This window comes from Podarcis muralis, chromosome W, assembly GCF_964188315.1.
Source record: "Podarcis muralis chromosome W, rPodMur119.hap1.1, whole genome shotgun sequence".
Lineage (NCBI taxonomy): Eukaryota > Metazoa > Chordata > Lepidosauria > Squamata > Lacertidae > Podarcis > Podarcis muralis.
In genome coordinates, this window is record NC_135674.1 from 24,276,162 (window position 1) to 24,291,630 (window position 15,469).

Consider the following 15,469-nt stretch of genomic DNA (forward strand, 5'->3'; position numbering starts at 1 on the left):
CTGACGCGGATTGGGCTGGGGCTAATGCTGACTATAAATCAACAAGTGGTCACATTTTCATGTTTGGTGATGGACCTGTTTCAAATACCACTACATACGCCAGATGATCCAGGATAGACTTGTAGAGCTATCCTACTGCAGCACCCAAGAGATGACTGCTGACATCCTAACGAAACCCCTACTGTCAGGGAACTGCCATCGGAAGGACAGGAGGTGGAAGGGCTCCCTGAGGTTGAGACAGACTTAACAGCTGAAGAGGGAACCAGCAGGGGGAGAGGAGGGGCTCCAGGGGAAAGTGAGCCGGAGGGATGGCTCAGAGACACTTCCAGCGAAAACAGTGGGGAGGTTTCAAGACCTCCTATAGGGACACCCACTCCTCGCCGGAAACTGTCGCGCCGAGAGTCCAGAAGACGTGTTTCCGTTAAGGAGCTTTTATGCTGGAAGAGATTCCGTAAGAGACCACTTTCGGATTCTGCTAGCAACTGACGGAGCCATGCTGGAGGGGCTCCGTCGTAGGCAGAGGTTTGAGGACTTGACCAAACTCTGAGGGACTTGCATTTTACGCACAAGCAGCTCATCATCCCATTACACCTACCAAGAGAGAGTTTCCAGAATCTACGTGTCAAGCTGGGACTCTGGGTGGTTGAATAAAGTTGTTTATGTTTTGTGTATGTTGTATTGCCTGAGAAGGGGTATGTGGGATGTAAACACAGGAGCAGTCAATGACAACATTCCTAGAGTGTACATGCTAGAACATGGGGAGGGATGTCTGTCCAGCAAGCAGGTAAACTTCCTGGGGACGGACTTCCTCCGCATGTGACCAGCGGTGGGTGTGGCCTCACCTGTGCAGGTAATGACAAAAGCACAGGGCAGGCAGCCACTCTCTCTCTCTGCCATTTTCCTTTGATGAGGAAACATCTAAGGATGCTCTCTTATTATAGAGGTTCTAGCGAACCTGTGCACACGTTACCGTTGCACACTTAAAGGGGAATGTCTATAAACTCTGCTGATATTTTGGGAACTTGTTATCACAAGTTGGATAAGGATATAATTAGTCAATATATCCTCTCCTGCACCCCAGAACATTCCCACAGTAGGAAGGGTGTCATTTTCCTTTGGCTGATTTAGGTCCTCGGCTTTTAGACTCCAGAACTGGCACAAACAGGGATGGAACTCTGCTTCATTTCAAAGGGAGGTATGATTGGCAGGCAAGGTGACACAGCCAGTTATGTGGAAGGGAGGAGGAGGAGGGTGGGGAGGTCACAAGGGAGGAAAGAGCTCTGCACCTCAGCTCGGAATTCTTTTGGAAGAGTGGAGGGGAACAGAGGAAACCTTTCTTCCCTTTCAGTCTTTTCTCCCCCCCCCCTCCTTTTTCCTTTTTTTCCTTTTTTAAGAATGTGCTATACAGAATTTCCGAGGGGGAAATTCGCTACGGATCTCGCCTTCCCCAGAAACTCCTCCACATAGCTAGGGCGCGAGACAATGAGCTCGAGAAAGCCCTTTCCTTCCCCTGTCGCACCAAGCACCACATCTTTATTTATGAATAAAAGACCCTGCTTCCCTCTTTCTGGTATGAAAGCGTATCAATATGAACGGGGACTTGGGGATGAACTCTGTATTTACATACTACTGCGTATAGACCAATCAAAAGCATCGGATTTGGACAGCTAGCCAATAGCGCTTAGCGGATAGCGGCCTCTAGTGCCCATCCCCAGACTTGCACCAGGGTATGGATGTGCAGGAGGGACGTGGGTGGCGCTGCGGTCTAAACCACAGAGCCTAGGGCTTGCCGATCAGAAGGTCGGCAGTTCGAATCCCCGCGACGGGCTGAGCTCCCGTTGCTCAGTCCCTGCTCCTGCCAACCTAGCAGTTTGAAAGCACGTCCAAGTGCCGCTCCGGCGGGAAGGTAAACGGCGTTTCCGTGCGCAGCTCTGGTTCGCCAGAAGCGGCTTAGTCCTGCTGGCCACATGACCCGGAAGCTTCACGCCGGCTCCCTTGGCCAATAAAGCGAGATGAGCGCTGCAACCCCGAGTCGGTCACGACTGGACCTAATGGTCAGAGCTCCCTTTACCTTTAGCTTTACTTAAGAGGTGCCTGGACATGTTTGCCTGTGTTAAGCTTGTACTGAGTGAGAAGTCTGGACATGTTTGCCTATGGCCTGTCCACCGTCCCTCAGACCTGTGGGGATGTTCAGGGATGCAGGAGAGGATATATTGTCTGATTATATCCTTATCCAACTTGTGTTAACAAGTTCCACAATTTAGCAGAGTAACATTCCCCTCTTCTAAAATTTGCAGCGGATGCGTTTGCTCAGGCTCGCTAAAGCCTCTATAATAACTGTTCTGGTATTTCCCCCTTATTCCCTCATAAAAGATAAGACACGACACAGTCTTCCATAAAAGTATAAAAAGAGTTTACTCGCATTCTGTTCACAATCGGATCCCAGAAGGCAGACTTAGCCTAGAAAAGTAACATACACTTGAAAACTATTCCATAAGAAGACAGTCCCTTTGTCCTCTCTTGGCTGGAGGCCAAGAGGGCATCTTTGGCTAAGCAGATGTTGCTTCTTCGATGCATGTGGTGAAAGAGAGAGAGATGGCTGCCCTGCCCTGTGCTTTTGTCGTTACCTGCACAGGTGAGGCCACACCCACCTTTAGTCACATGTAGAGGAAGTTTGTCCCAGCCCAGATTCCTATGCCCCACAAATAACCCAGAGATGCATTTTGAGTGAGAGGATACAGTGGTGCCTCGCAAGACGAAATTAATTCGTTCCGCAAGTCTCTTCGTCTTGCGGTTTTTTCGTCTTGCGATGCACGGTTTCCCATAGGAATGCATTGAAAATCAATTAATGCGTTCCTAGGGAAACCGCCTTCAGACCAGGTCCGGGGACAGTCTGTCCCCGGACCTCTTCTGAAGGCTGGGGGGGGGGGGGGGACAAGGGCTTTTCTTCCCACCCCCAGCATTTTAAAAAACCCTGGGACAGCGGAGGACTTCTCCGCTGTCCCGGCGATCTTAAAATGCTGGCGGGCGGCATTTTAAAATCGCCCCGACAGCGGAGGACTTCTCCGCTGTCCGGGGCGATTTAAAAGCCCCTGGGAAGGCAGGCAGGGGGGACAAAGACTTTCGCCCCCTGCCCGCCTTCAGAAGGTGTTCCCGCCCCCCGCCCCGCTTCGGAACAGCGTTCCGAAGTGGGGCGGCTGGGGCAGGTCTTCCCGCCCCCCCTCCCCGCTTCGGAACAGCGTTCCGAAGTGGGGCGGCTGGGGCAGGTCTTCCCGCCCCCCCTCCCCGCTTCGGAACAGCGTTCCGAAGTGGGGCGGCTGGGGCAGGTGTCCCCGCCCCCCCTCCCCGCTTCGGAACAGCGTTCCGAAGTGGGGCGGCTGGGGCAGGTGTCCCCGCCCCCCCTCCCCGCTTCGGAACAGCGTTCCGAAGTGGGGCGGCTGGGGCAGGTCTTCCCGCCCCCCCTCCCCGCTTCGGAACAGCGTTCCGAAGTGGGGCGGCTGGGGCAGGTCTTCCCGCCCCCCCTCCCCGCTTCGGAACAGCGTTTTAAAATGCTGGGGGTCGGGAGCGAAGCGCTGCCGACCCCAGCATTTTAAAATCTCCCCGTGTCCCGGGAAGGTTTTAAAATGCTGGGGGTCGGGAGCGAAGCGTTCACTGCCGACCCCAGCATTTTAAAATCTCCCCATGTCCCGGGGAGATTTAAAAATGCTGGGGGTCGGCAGCGCTTCGCTCCCGACCCCCAGCATTTTAAAACCTTCCCGGGACACGGGGAGATTTTAAAATGCTGGGGGTCGGCAGCGCTTCCCTCCCGACCCCCAGCATTTTAAAATCTCCTCGGGACAGAGACTTCTCTGCTGTCCCTTGGAGATTTTAAAATGCTGGGGTCGGCAGCGAACGCTTCGCTCCCGACCCCCAGCATTTTAAAACCTTCCCGGGACACGGGGAGATTTTAAAATGCTGGGGGTCGGCAGCGCTTCCCTCCCGACCCCCAGCATTTTAAAATCTCCTCGGGACAGAGACTTCTCTGCTGTCCCTTGGAGATTTTAAAATGCTGGGGGTCGGCAGCGCTTCCCTCCCGACCCCCAGCATTTTAAAATCTCCTCGGGACAGAGACTTCTCTGCTGTCCCTTGGAGATTTTAAAATGCTGGGGGTCGGCAGCGCTTCCCTCCCGACCCCCAGCATTTTAAAATCTCCTCGGGACAGAGACTTCTCTGCTGTCCCTTGGAGATTTTAAAATGCTGGGGGTCGGCAGCGCTTCCCTCCCGACCCCCCAGCATTTTAAAATCTCCTCGGGACAGAGACTTCTCTGCTGTCCCTTGGAGATTTTAAAATGCTGGGGTCGGCAGCGAACGCTTCGCTCCCGACCCCCAGCATTTTAAAACCTCCCCTGGACACGGGGAGATTTTAAAATGCTGGGGGTCGGCAGCGCTTCCCTCCCGACCCCCAGCATTTTAAAATCTCCTCGGGACAGAGACTTCTCTGCTGTCCCTTGGAGATTTTAAAATGCTGGGGGTCGGCAGCGCTTCCCTCCCGACCCCCAGCATTTTAAAATCTCCTCGGGACAGAGACTTCTCTGCTGTCCCTTGGAGATTTTAAAATGCTGGGGTCGGCAGCGAACGCTTCGCTCCCGACCCCCAGCATTTTAAAACCTCCCCTGGACACGGGGAGATTTTAAAATGCTGGGGGGTCGGCAGCGCTTCCCTCCCGACCCCCAGCATTTTAAAATCTCCTCGGGACAGAGACTTCTCTGCTGTCCCTTGGAGATTTTAAAATGCTGGGGGTCGGCAGCGAACGCTTCGCTCCCGCCCGCCAGCATTTTAAGATCGCCCGGGGCAGGCGGGGGGAAGGCAGGCGGGGGGGAGCAAAGACTTTTGCCCCCCGCCGGCCTTCAGAAGAGGTCCTCTTCTGAAGGCCGGCTGTGGGCGAAAGTCTTTGCTCCCGACCGCCAGCATTTCCCTATGGGCTTTCGTCTTGCGATGCAAGCCCATAGGGAAATTCGTCTTGCGAAGCGCCTCCAAAACAGAAAACCCTTTCGTCTTGCGGGTTTTCCGTCTTGCGAGGCATTCGTGTTGCGGGGTACCACTGTACATTCTACTCATGTTAAAACACGCTGATTCCTGGACCAGCGATTGAGAAGGCGATTGGGTCTGTACGCAATGTGGGAAGTTTTAAAAGTCAACGTCACCCCATGTTCGGGGTTCTTACTCCTGTGGGAACCTGTTGCGCAACAAAAAAAGATCTTGGTCTCCTGACCGCTGTTTTGCTCCAATTTGTGGCTGGAATCTCCTTCATTTCTGACCGCAAGTACCCGCGGGCTCTGCCCAACGAGCTGGGCTGTTGAGTAGCCTCACACCCCAGAATTTTCCTCATCAATGCCAACTCACCCATAGAGGCAGAATAGGAAGCCAGCCCTCCAGGACTTGCTCCTCTGCTGTAAACATAGTTAAAGTTGAGCTGCAGCTAGTAAGACCAAGCACTGCGCGCCTCTCACAGAATCAAAGGCTAAAATTGGGTCGAGTGCTTCTCTCCAGAATCTCTTTCCAGGATTATGGCTTCACATGCCTCCTTCTAATAGCAAATTCATCTGGGGCGACCCGATAGACGGCGGCCAAACACATGGAAAGCACATTTGGTGGTGGGGAATAAGAGGGTGCTGCTCCACAAACCTTAAAAAGCACCCTCTCCAATGGCATGGCACTTGGATGACCCTGTGGTTCTACCCCTGGGGCTGAGGGTGATGAAAAAATTACTGAGACAGCTAAAGAGCTGGTGGTGAAAAACCCACTTCAAATGAGACCAAACACGGGTTAAAGCTCAACGTCGAGCCTACCAAGTGGCGATAGCGACGGTGAGGAGGACCATTGTAGCTGGATCTGTTGGTGAAAACAGTACCAGGAGACTCTTTCAGGTGGTTCATAGTCTAACAGAAGCACCTTTGCCATCAGGGTCTGATACAGAGTCCAAGATCTCCTGTAATGACTCCTGTCATGAGTTTTTTTGCAGATAAAATTGCTCAGGTTTGGAAAGAGGTAGACTCTACCAAGGTAGGAGGGTGCCAGAGCTCTGCCTAGTCAGAGACATAGTATGGCTTGCCAGTTCCCGGGGCCACGTGGAGGAGGGGGTAGGAGGGAGAGAAACAGATGGAGTATGCATGCGCATTCGACTGCCTAATGGCATCCACATCACCCAGGGGATCACAGCCACAGAGATAAGAAAAGAAGAGCCACCCCATTGTCTGGAGAGGTCACTTGCCTGATCGCATGGACAAGCCGTTGTCATCGGACCCCAGTGATGGAAGCGTGCAGCTGTATTGAGGCAGCACTAACAATTTTGTGCCTGGGGCAACTGCCCCTGTGCCCCCGCAGCCCACTACGCCACTGGGTAGTGTTGGATGCGATCCATTACAACCTGTTGCCTCTGAGGATGTGGACAGACTTGAACGAGTGACACCTACCACCTGAAGAAGTGATTGTTCAACTGCTTATTAAAAAGACATATTTGGACCTGGCCATTATGTCCAATTATTGTCCAGTCTCAAACTTTCCATTCCTGGGCAAGGTGATTGAACAGATGGTCACTGAACAACTCCAGGCATGTCTGGAGAATAATGCAAAATATAGACGTCTTGGCAAAATCTCAGGATATACTATAAATAGGTCCAAATCAGAGTTGATGTTATTAGGAAATATATATTTTTGTTCAACTGTTTAAACAATACCAATTTCATACTTGTACATAAAATGTTAATTATCTGGGCACATTACTACCATGAGATTTATCAGCAAAGTATTCTCCTCAGCTCCTCCTCCTGACTAGGCGGCTTCTGTGGGAGAAGAGAGCTGTCACGTGCCTTGCCCGCTACCTTTCTAACAACCCAGCTGACCTCAGTGCATTTTGTCCTTTCCCTCAGGCAGCAAAATCTCTTAGGCTGGCCTTGGGCATAAGTACTCGCCAAGTTGCAATGTTTTGTTTCAGAACCCACTTGCATAAATTAAAAAAGGAAAAGAAGGGAATGCTTTTTTTAAAAAATGATGTGCCCAGAACTCCTTTCTCTGATCAGTGAATAAGCCCAAACAGCTCCCACACATCTGGCCTTAGGACTTCCAGAGCAGATGTGTGATCCCAAGCTATTGTTTGACATGCCATATTTTTCATTTCAGTATTGGAGCGCTGTTGCAGAGACTGTCCCTTTGTTCAGAAGGTCACGGGCCCAGAGTGAAAAACTGACACTCCTAATTTCAAGCTCAGGCCCTCCAGGTGTTTCTGGACTCCAGATCCTATAACCCCCAGACCATTGGTCATGATGGTGATGGGCATTGGAGACCAGCAAAATCTGGAGGGACACAGATTCCCCACCTCAGCTGTAGAAAAATATGCTTTACTGTCTTAAGGCAGGCTTTGAAATGTGGATCCAGCAACTTCTGAGTTAAGGGGCAGACCAGCGATAGCTAATCCCATTTCAGGCTGAGGGCCACACTGATTCATGGTTAACATGTCAAAGTAAGTGCCACTGAAGTTTAAAAGCGGGTGAAGGCATATATTTTTTTAAGGACCACATTGTTTGGGGCTTGGTGGAGTCACGAAAAGCTTTGGACCTCACAGAATAACAGCAAGGGATCCTCAGGAGAGATCAGTTATAACAGTATTATTTTCCCCATATGTGGGGTGGAGTGGGGGAGGGGCAGGGATTATAAAGTGAAGTTGATCCTCCACTGTGGGTTAAAAAGGTAAAGGTAAAGATACCCCTGCCCGTACGGGCCAGTCTTGACAGACTCTAGGGTTGTGCGCTCATCTCACTCTAGAGGCCGGGAGCCAGCGCTGTCCGCAGACACTTCCGGGTCACGTGGCCAGCGTGACAAAGCTGCTCTGGCGAGCCGGCACCAGAGCAGCACACGGAATTCCATTTACCTTCCCACTATAAAGCGGTACCTATTTATCTACTTGCACTTAAGGGTGCTTTCAAACTGCTAGGTGGGCAGGAGCTGGGACCGAACGACGGGAGCTCACCCCGCCGTGGGGATTCGAACCGCCGACCATGCGATTGGCAAGTCCTAGGCGCTGAGGTTTTACCCACAGCGCCACCCGCGTCCCGTTCCACTGTGGGTTACTTTTGTTCAAAGCAAGATTCCTCTGGAGGGAGAGGATGTTGCAAAGTAAGTCAGAGGCAAAGCAGCCCAAAGCCAGGTTCTGTGTTTGCACACATGATTTGCAGTGAGCCAAGGGCTGAATTGCTGCTCTTGTTTCATAGCCCAGAACAGCAGGTGTAGGCGAAAGGTCTAAAGTTAGACAACCAGGTCTTGGTCAAGGCATCCGCTGACCAGCAGGCCAGAGAGAAGAGGAACGTCAGCATTTCAACTCTGAGCCAAAAGTTTGGCTTTTGCTATTTTTGGACACCCTTGGTCATGAGCCAAGTGTGATTCTCGAACTCTGAATGCTGACTTTGCCAAATCCATACAGGCCCTTTTCATCTCTCATGCTCAGGAAGTAGCAGCCACAGCTCAGGAGAGGATTTTTCATTTGCTCCTTTTCCATGGGGTGGGGAAAACTCAACACTTTTAATCTTGTCTTATTTTTATGCAAATTGGGTGGTCCAAAAGAAGGAGACTTATATCTGCACCCTCTCTTTAGCACAGATGGCCTGCAGGAGAATTTCCTGTCCTTAAAAGTAAAACTGAACTTTTTTGGCAGTGCAACTGCAGGGAAGGCATTGTCTGCCACGTTTGCAGTTGAAGGCAGATCTTGGGGTGGGGGGCAGGAATGTTCAGCAGAGGGCAACCAAAATTATCAAGGGGCTGGAGCAACTCCCAGATGAGAAGCTAAAACATTTGGGGCTTTCTAGTTTAGGGGGGAAATGAGTAAGGGAGGACACGGTCAGGGGTACACGCATAGTGTAGAGAAAGTGGAATGCGGTAAGTTTTTCATCCCTCCATAATTCCAAAACCCAATGGGGCCAGCCATCCAATTGTGGGTTACTGGGTGGTTGTTGTTTTGATTTTGATTACAGTCGTACCTTGGAAGTTGAATGGAATCAGTTCCGGGAGCCAAAACGTTCAAGAACTAAGCTGTTTGAAAACGAAGGTACAAGAGCAAAAAAAGAGGACAGCCTGAGGCACTGCCAGCCCGAGCTGGGAAAAGAGGTGTGCGGGGTCGCCACTGCCATGCCCCTTTCCCCAACTCGGGCTGGCAGGGGCCATGACGGGCAGAGCAGCCCACTCCCGAGCCACCTGAGCCCGAGACCCCAACAACTCCCCCTCAAGCTGGACATTTCCTTTAAAATGTAAAAAATCGCCCAGATAGGCATGTTGGCCCCCCAAAAGAGGACATGTCCGGGTTTCCCCAGACATATGGCAACCCTAAATTGTGGTGGAAGATGACCCTGAAAATACTGGCAAAGCCTTGTATGGTACGGCATGGAAAGGGGAACTAGAATAAAGGATTGAAGGGGCTGCATTAGTGAGGTTGTTAGAGCAAGTTTCCCTGGAATGAGGCTCAGCGGAGACTGTGGTGTCTTTATGATATATGGTTTATTCACACACATATACAACCTGAGCCAAAGATGGAGAGGCTCACAGCATTAACGCCCCAGAAGGTCTTGCTTCTTCCAGTTACAGCCTTCGAATCCAGAAGAAATCAGGCATCTCTCTCTCTCTGTGACTTCTGCCAACTTCCAGCCCAGCTCTCTCACACAACTCTGACCTTTTCCTTTCTCATTCCCAGCCAGGCGAGGGAGGAGGCCCACCCTCATTTGCCCTCTGGCACAGAGCAACCACAAGGTACATAGGTGGCAACTATGACCCTTGCTTGGTTAATTCAACAATGGAATCCTCCATTAGATTTTCACCCTTGCAGACTAGCTCCTAAACTCACAAGTCTTGTAGCACCCTGCTTGTGGTTAACGCTTAGCTGGAATGAAATATTCAACGCAGCAATAGAGAAATTAAAATAATAATTTATTTGTCAGACAAATAAATGAGAAGCACAGTGGTATATGGTTACCAAGCTCTGGCCTGGCCTCCTGCCATTATGGCCAGCACTTATATTCCCTCAGCCCAGCTCCCTTGCTCCTCCTTTGGCTGCCTCTGTCCAATCAGCCTGGTTGAAATTCCTATTGGCTGCCCGCTAGAACCAATCGTAAAAGATACACCCATTTCCTATTGCCTTTTATGGGATACAAAAAGCTATATATTCTTCTATCTATAAATGACAAATAAGTAGTCATATATCTTACATTTGTCTCAACAAGGATCCTTAATTACCAGCTCACCTCTTGCCCTCCTTGCCCTATTGCCCTCCAAAACAGATGGTTAATAATTTTAAATTTTTATCTTGAACAGATGTCAGAGACCTTGGGTTCACATTCTCATGCATCATCAATGAAAGATCTCCTTTTTGGAGGTCTTTAAACAAAGGCCTGACAACCATTTGTCAGGAGTGCTTCGATGGCGTCTCTTGTCTGGCAGGGGGGCTGGGCTCGTTTTGCCCTCTGGTCTCCTACAGCAATATGACTCTATGAAATAAGAATTAAACTTTTCTTTCTTTCTAGATCCTTTGCATAATTACATTTAAGCCAGCATATTTCATACATTATCATAGATAGCTTTTTAGAATAATAAACCTCCTTAAAGTAAAAGGAAGGAACAGTTTACAGCCTCAAAATAAAATAGGAAAAAAAGCCTCTCCCCCTTCTCCAGCCAGTTGTTTTCTCTTCCATTTGCTCTTGGCCTTTTGCCCTGTGGCTCAAGTTTAATGGTTTTATTTTACTATTTACCAACTCTTAATTATGTAGGATCTGTGTAACCTTGTTCTCAGCCTGTAATTCCCTTTTTACGACTTTGGGAATTGTTTTCTGCTATAAATCAGGGGGGCCCCTTGTCCAGGAGGATAAACATCTTGCCAAAGTACTTAGGCAGCTGGTCTTCTGCCTGGCATGAAACATTTGTGAATTTAAGCCCATTTTTAGAATTTAGGAACCTGATCAAAATATAAGCCAATATAAGCCTTGATTAAAAATACCGTCTATATTCAGATGCCTCATTCCCCCCTTTGAAGCTCAAGGACCTTCATACCAAGTGTCCTTGATAGCTTGACCTTCATCATATTCCTGAGGTAAAGCTCTGTATAGGGCCATGATATGAGGTAGAGTTTCATTCGAAATCATCTTGCTAATTGTACTTCTAAAACATGAAATGATACATGGCACCATACATAAAACCATTATTACGACCGTCAAGAAAAACAAGCAAGACAATAGTATCCCTTTGAGTCCCGCAACATTAGGTAACCAATTGGTGAGCCATCCCATATCCCATCCTTCCCATGTTTGTACTGGGACATGTGCTATACTCTCCATCTTTGTGGCCAACACACGGATTGCCTCACCATTATCAGAAATGTTAAAGCAACAGGCATTCCCTGTCAAGTTCAAGACTCCACATAGGCCTCCCTGCCTGGCAAGTACATAATCCATTCCCATTTTCAGCTGCAAAATGGCGGCTCTACTTTCATCCAACTGTTGTGCAATAAGTCTCAAACTCTGGGCCGTTGCATTGGTTACCAGTTCCACTACTGCTTGCAATCGAATTATTCTGTTTAGATTATAAATAGGATCCCGTGCCCCTTGTATGAGCTCACCAGGATTCCAGGAGGCAGGATCATAATAGGCTATAATGCGTTCTGGTGGCCAATCATCAGTATCGCTCCAACTTTGGGTACTTCCTCCTGCTATATGAGAAATATCAGCGTTTCTTCGTGTTCGCTTAGCTGAACTAGTGGGCATAATCCACATTGGTGGTAATACCCATCCCAGGAAACAAGTCCCACTCCATTTGGAAGGGAGTTTCTTGTATGCCCATTCTCCACATATCCACCACAACCATCGGGTCTGAGGGTTTTGGTATGTGGAGTGCATAAGGCGAAATATCAAAAGGGGTATAGAGTTCACAGTGCAGTACGTTAGATTGCCTTTTTCTGTCACAGTTATATTCCACACCATTTTCCATGCATGAATAAAAGGAGGTGCACAGGGCAAGGTATTCCGAGTTTGATAGGTAGTACCGTTTGCCCAGGTTTGACTATTCTTAATATAATCCCAAGTATAGTGGCAATGAGAAGAGCCTATCATGGTAGAATCAGCTGCCTCTGATGATTTATGTACACAGAATTCCCCTTGTACAGGTATAACTCGTAATGGTTTAGTTGAGTTCCATCCGGGGAAATTCTGTACTTCTGTTTGGTGTGGCATTTCGCTTACCATACCAATGGCATTTAATGGTATCGGTAATAAGGGCATACCTCCCTCTGAATCATCTGGCCCAAGAGAGCAAACAAGGCAATTGGTCCTATTTGCAACATTGGCTACCATCTCAGCTAAGCCTACCCACATATTGTGGTCATGGCGGAATCCATATTTAGAAAATTTGGTCAGATTCAAGGACCCTTCCCCTTCCCAAGGGATCAGGATTAATAATAAAATCATGTTGATGTGTAGTATATGCATTCCTTCCACAAAAGATTACCTTATTGTGATAGCATAAAACTATTAGCCCCAATATAATTCCCCCAGTGACAGAAATGGGGAACCACCAAGACCAAAACATATATCCCAAGGATCCCCAATGAGTAATATCTCTGATAATTGTTCCACAAGGGGGGGCAGTCAATTAATTGTATTAGAGAATCTTCCCGTTCACAATCGCTGGTTTAGACGCTCCTCAAGCTTCAGGCGTGCGCAGGTCAGCCAGCTTCCAGGTTGTGGCTGCAGCAGGCCGGTCGTCTAATGTTGCCCGTGACCTAGCCCGTTCCCCGTAGGGCTAGATACAGGGGTTTTTGGAGAGAGTCAGTTTTAAAGGATTAGAGGGGTCACCTTTGCACGTCCAACTGCCTTCGGACTTCTTCAAACGGGAGTGATGAATCCAGGGGGTCACCTCAGCTACCTTCACCGCTGTTGGAGTAGAGAGCAAGACGGTGTAAGGTCCACGCCACTTAGGTGCAAGTGGATCTCGTTTCCACTCTTTCACCCATACGCTATCGCCAGCCTGGAACTGATGAATCGGCTCGGCAATGCTGCACGGCGTGCGCTCGAGGACCCACCTGTTAAGAGAAACAAAAACACGGGAGAGAGATTGCACTTGTCCCTGTGTCACATAGTCTCCTATTTGTTTAAGGTCAGCTGGAATATCCTGAACAAAGGAGGGCGGCCTCCCATACAGGAGCTCAAAAGGTGACAACTTAAGTCTTTTTGTGGGTGCGCACCGAACACGAAACAGTGTTATGGGTAACACATCTACCCATCCCAATCCTGTTTCCTGGGTTAATTTTGCCAATTGGGTTTTCAGAGTCCGATTCATTCTTTCAGTTTTGCCTGAACTCTGAGGCCTATATGCTGCATGCAGTCTCCATTTCACTTGTAGGACTCGACATACTTCTTGTACTACTTGATCAATGAATGCTGGCCCATTATCACTTCCAATACATCTAGGTAAGCCAAACCTCGGGATCAATTCAGTGAGGAGTCTCTTAGTTACCTCTCGTGCCTTTTCAGTTCGGGTGGGAAAAGCTTCAACCCATCCGGTAAGAGTATCTACAAACACAAGGAGATACTTGAATCCCTTAGAAGGGACCAGCTCTGTGAAGTCCACAATTAGGCTTTCCATGGGGACATATCCCACATGTTGGATTCCAGGAGGTTGTACCGGTCCCTGCCTGGGATTGTTTTTAGCACAAAGAACACATTTCTGTGAAATGCAAGTTGCTAATTGTGATAGGTTAATAATATACAACTTCCGACTGAGACTCTCTCTGGTTGCAGTACCGCCAAGGTGAGTAGATTCATGATAATTTCTTACAATTGTGCCTGCTAGGTGATGAGGTACATAAATCCTATTGTCCGGCAGGATCATCCAACCGTCCTTCACAACTGCTCCTTCCTGTTCAGCCCACTTCCTCTCTTCTGGGGTATAGTGAGGTTTAACTTCTTCTGGAACTACCTCTGGTATGAGGGCTGCTATAAATCCTCCCACAGGCTTTTGGGCTGCCTCTCGGGCTGCTTTGTCAGCAGCATGATTTCCTCTGGTTATTGGATCCCTTCCACGTCCATGACCTTTGCAGTGCATTACAGCAATCTGTTCTGGAGCCCATACTGCTTCCAACAGGATTTCTACTTCAGGTCCATATTTCAATGCCTTCCCGTGGGCTCCGATTAGACCTCTTTCTTTCCATAGAGCTCCATGTGCATGCAGGGTTAAGAAGGCATATTTAGAATCAGTATAGATGTTTGCCTTACATCCGGCTGCCAATTGCAGAGCTCTAGTTAAACCTATAAGTTCAGCTTTTTGTGCTGAGGTGCCAGCAGGCAAAGCTTCAGCTTCCACAACTTCCTCATTGGTGACCACAGCATATCCTGCTCGTCTGGCACCTTCATGCAGGTAACTGCTACCATCAGTATAATATACAACATCTGGATTTTTCAATGGTTCATCTTTCAGATCGGGTCTACTGGAATAAACTTCATCCATTATTTGGAGACAATCATGTGATTCTTCATCATCTACCTCTGGTAGGGGCAGCAAAGTTGCTGGATTGAGCATATTTACTACTCGTAGATGAATCCTGGGATTTTCACACAATAGGCCTTGGTATCTAGCCATCCTTGGGTTCGTTAGCCAATAACTACCCTTATATTCCATGAGTGTCAGAACAGCATGAGGTACATTCACATACATCGTCTGGCCGAAGGTAAATTTATCAGCTTCTTTGACAAGGCTTGCAGTGGCCGCTACTGCCCTTAGGCATGGAGGCCATCCTTTTGCTACTGAGTCCAATTGTTTTGACAAATAAGCTACTGGACGGTTCCAACTTCCTAATCTCTGGGTCAGGACTGCCGCTGCAATCCCATTCTGTTCATGTACATACAGCTGAAAGGGTTTTTCCAAATTAGGCAGTCCAAGGGCTGGGGCCTCCATAAGTCGTTGTTTGATAACTAAAAAGGCTTGTTGCTGCTCAGGTCCCCATACGAATGGGTCCTTTTCTGCACCTCGAGTGCTTTCATGTAAGGGCTTGGCCAGACTGCTGAAATCAGGTATCCATAGTCTACAAAACCCTGCTGTTCCCAGGAATCCTCTGAGTTGTTTCCTTGTGGTAGGTTCCTTGATAAGGCAAATAGCTTCTTTCCTCTCTGGTCTCAATGCTCGTTGTTGGTGTGAGATGTCAAAGCCCAAATATTTGACCTTTTCTAAACATAACTGTGCCAGACTGGTGACTGGGAACGGCCGCCGAGACCATATAACACCGGTCTTGAAAGACCTACATTGGCTCCCAGTACGTTTCCGAGCACAATTCAAAGTGTTGGTGCTGACCTTTAAAGCCCTAAACGGCCTCGGTCCAGTATACCTGAAGGAGCGTCTCCACCTCCATCGTTCTACCCGGACACTGAGGTCCAGCACCGAGGGCCTTCTGGCGGTTCCCTCACTGCGA

At 49.0% G+C, this 15,469-nt stretch overlaps 1 long non-coding RNA gene across 1 annotated transcript in view; it reads right to left on the reverse strand.

Annotated features, from left to right (window-relative positions):
• Positions 1-415: 415 nt before the first annotated feature.
• LOC144326270 (uncharacterized) overlaps positions 416-15,469 on the reverse strand; it is a 188,092-nt gene continuing 173,038 nt past the window's right edge. Inside the window, exon 2 of the long non-coding RNA XR_013391464.1 lies at positions 416-591. This is a non-coding gene — a long non-coding RNA (uncharacterized LOC144326270). The remainder of the gene's footprint in view (positions 592-15,469) is intronic.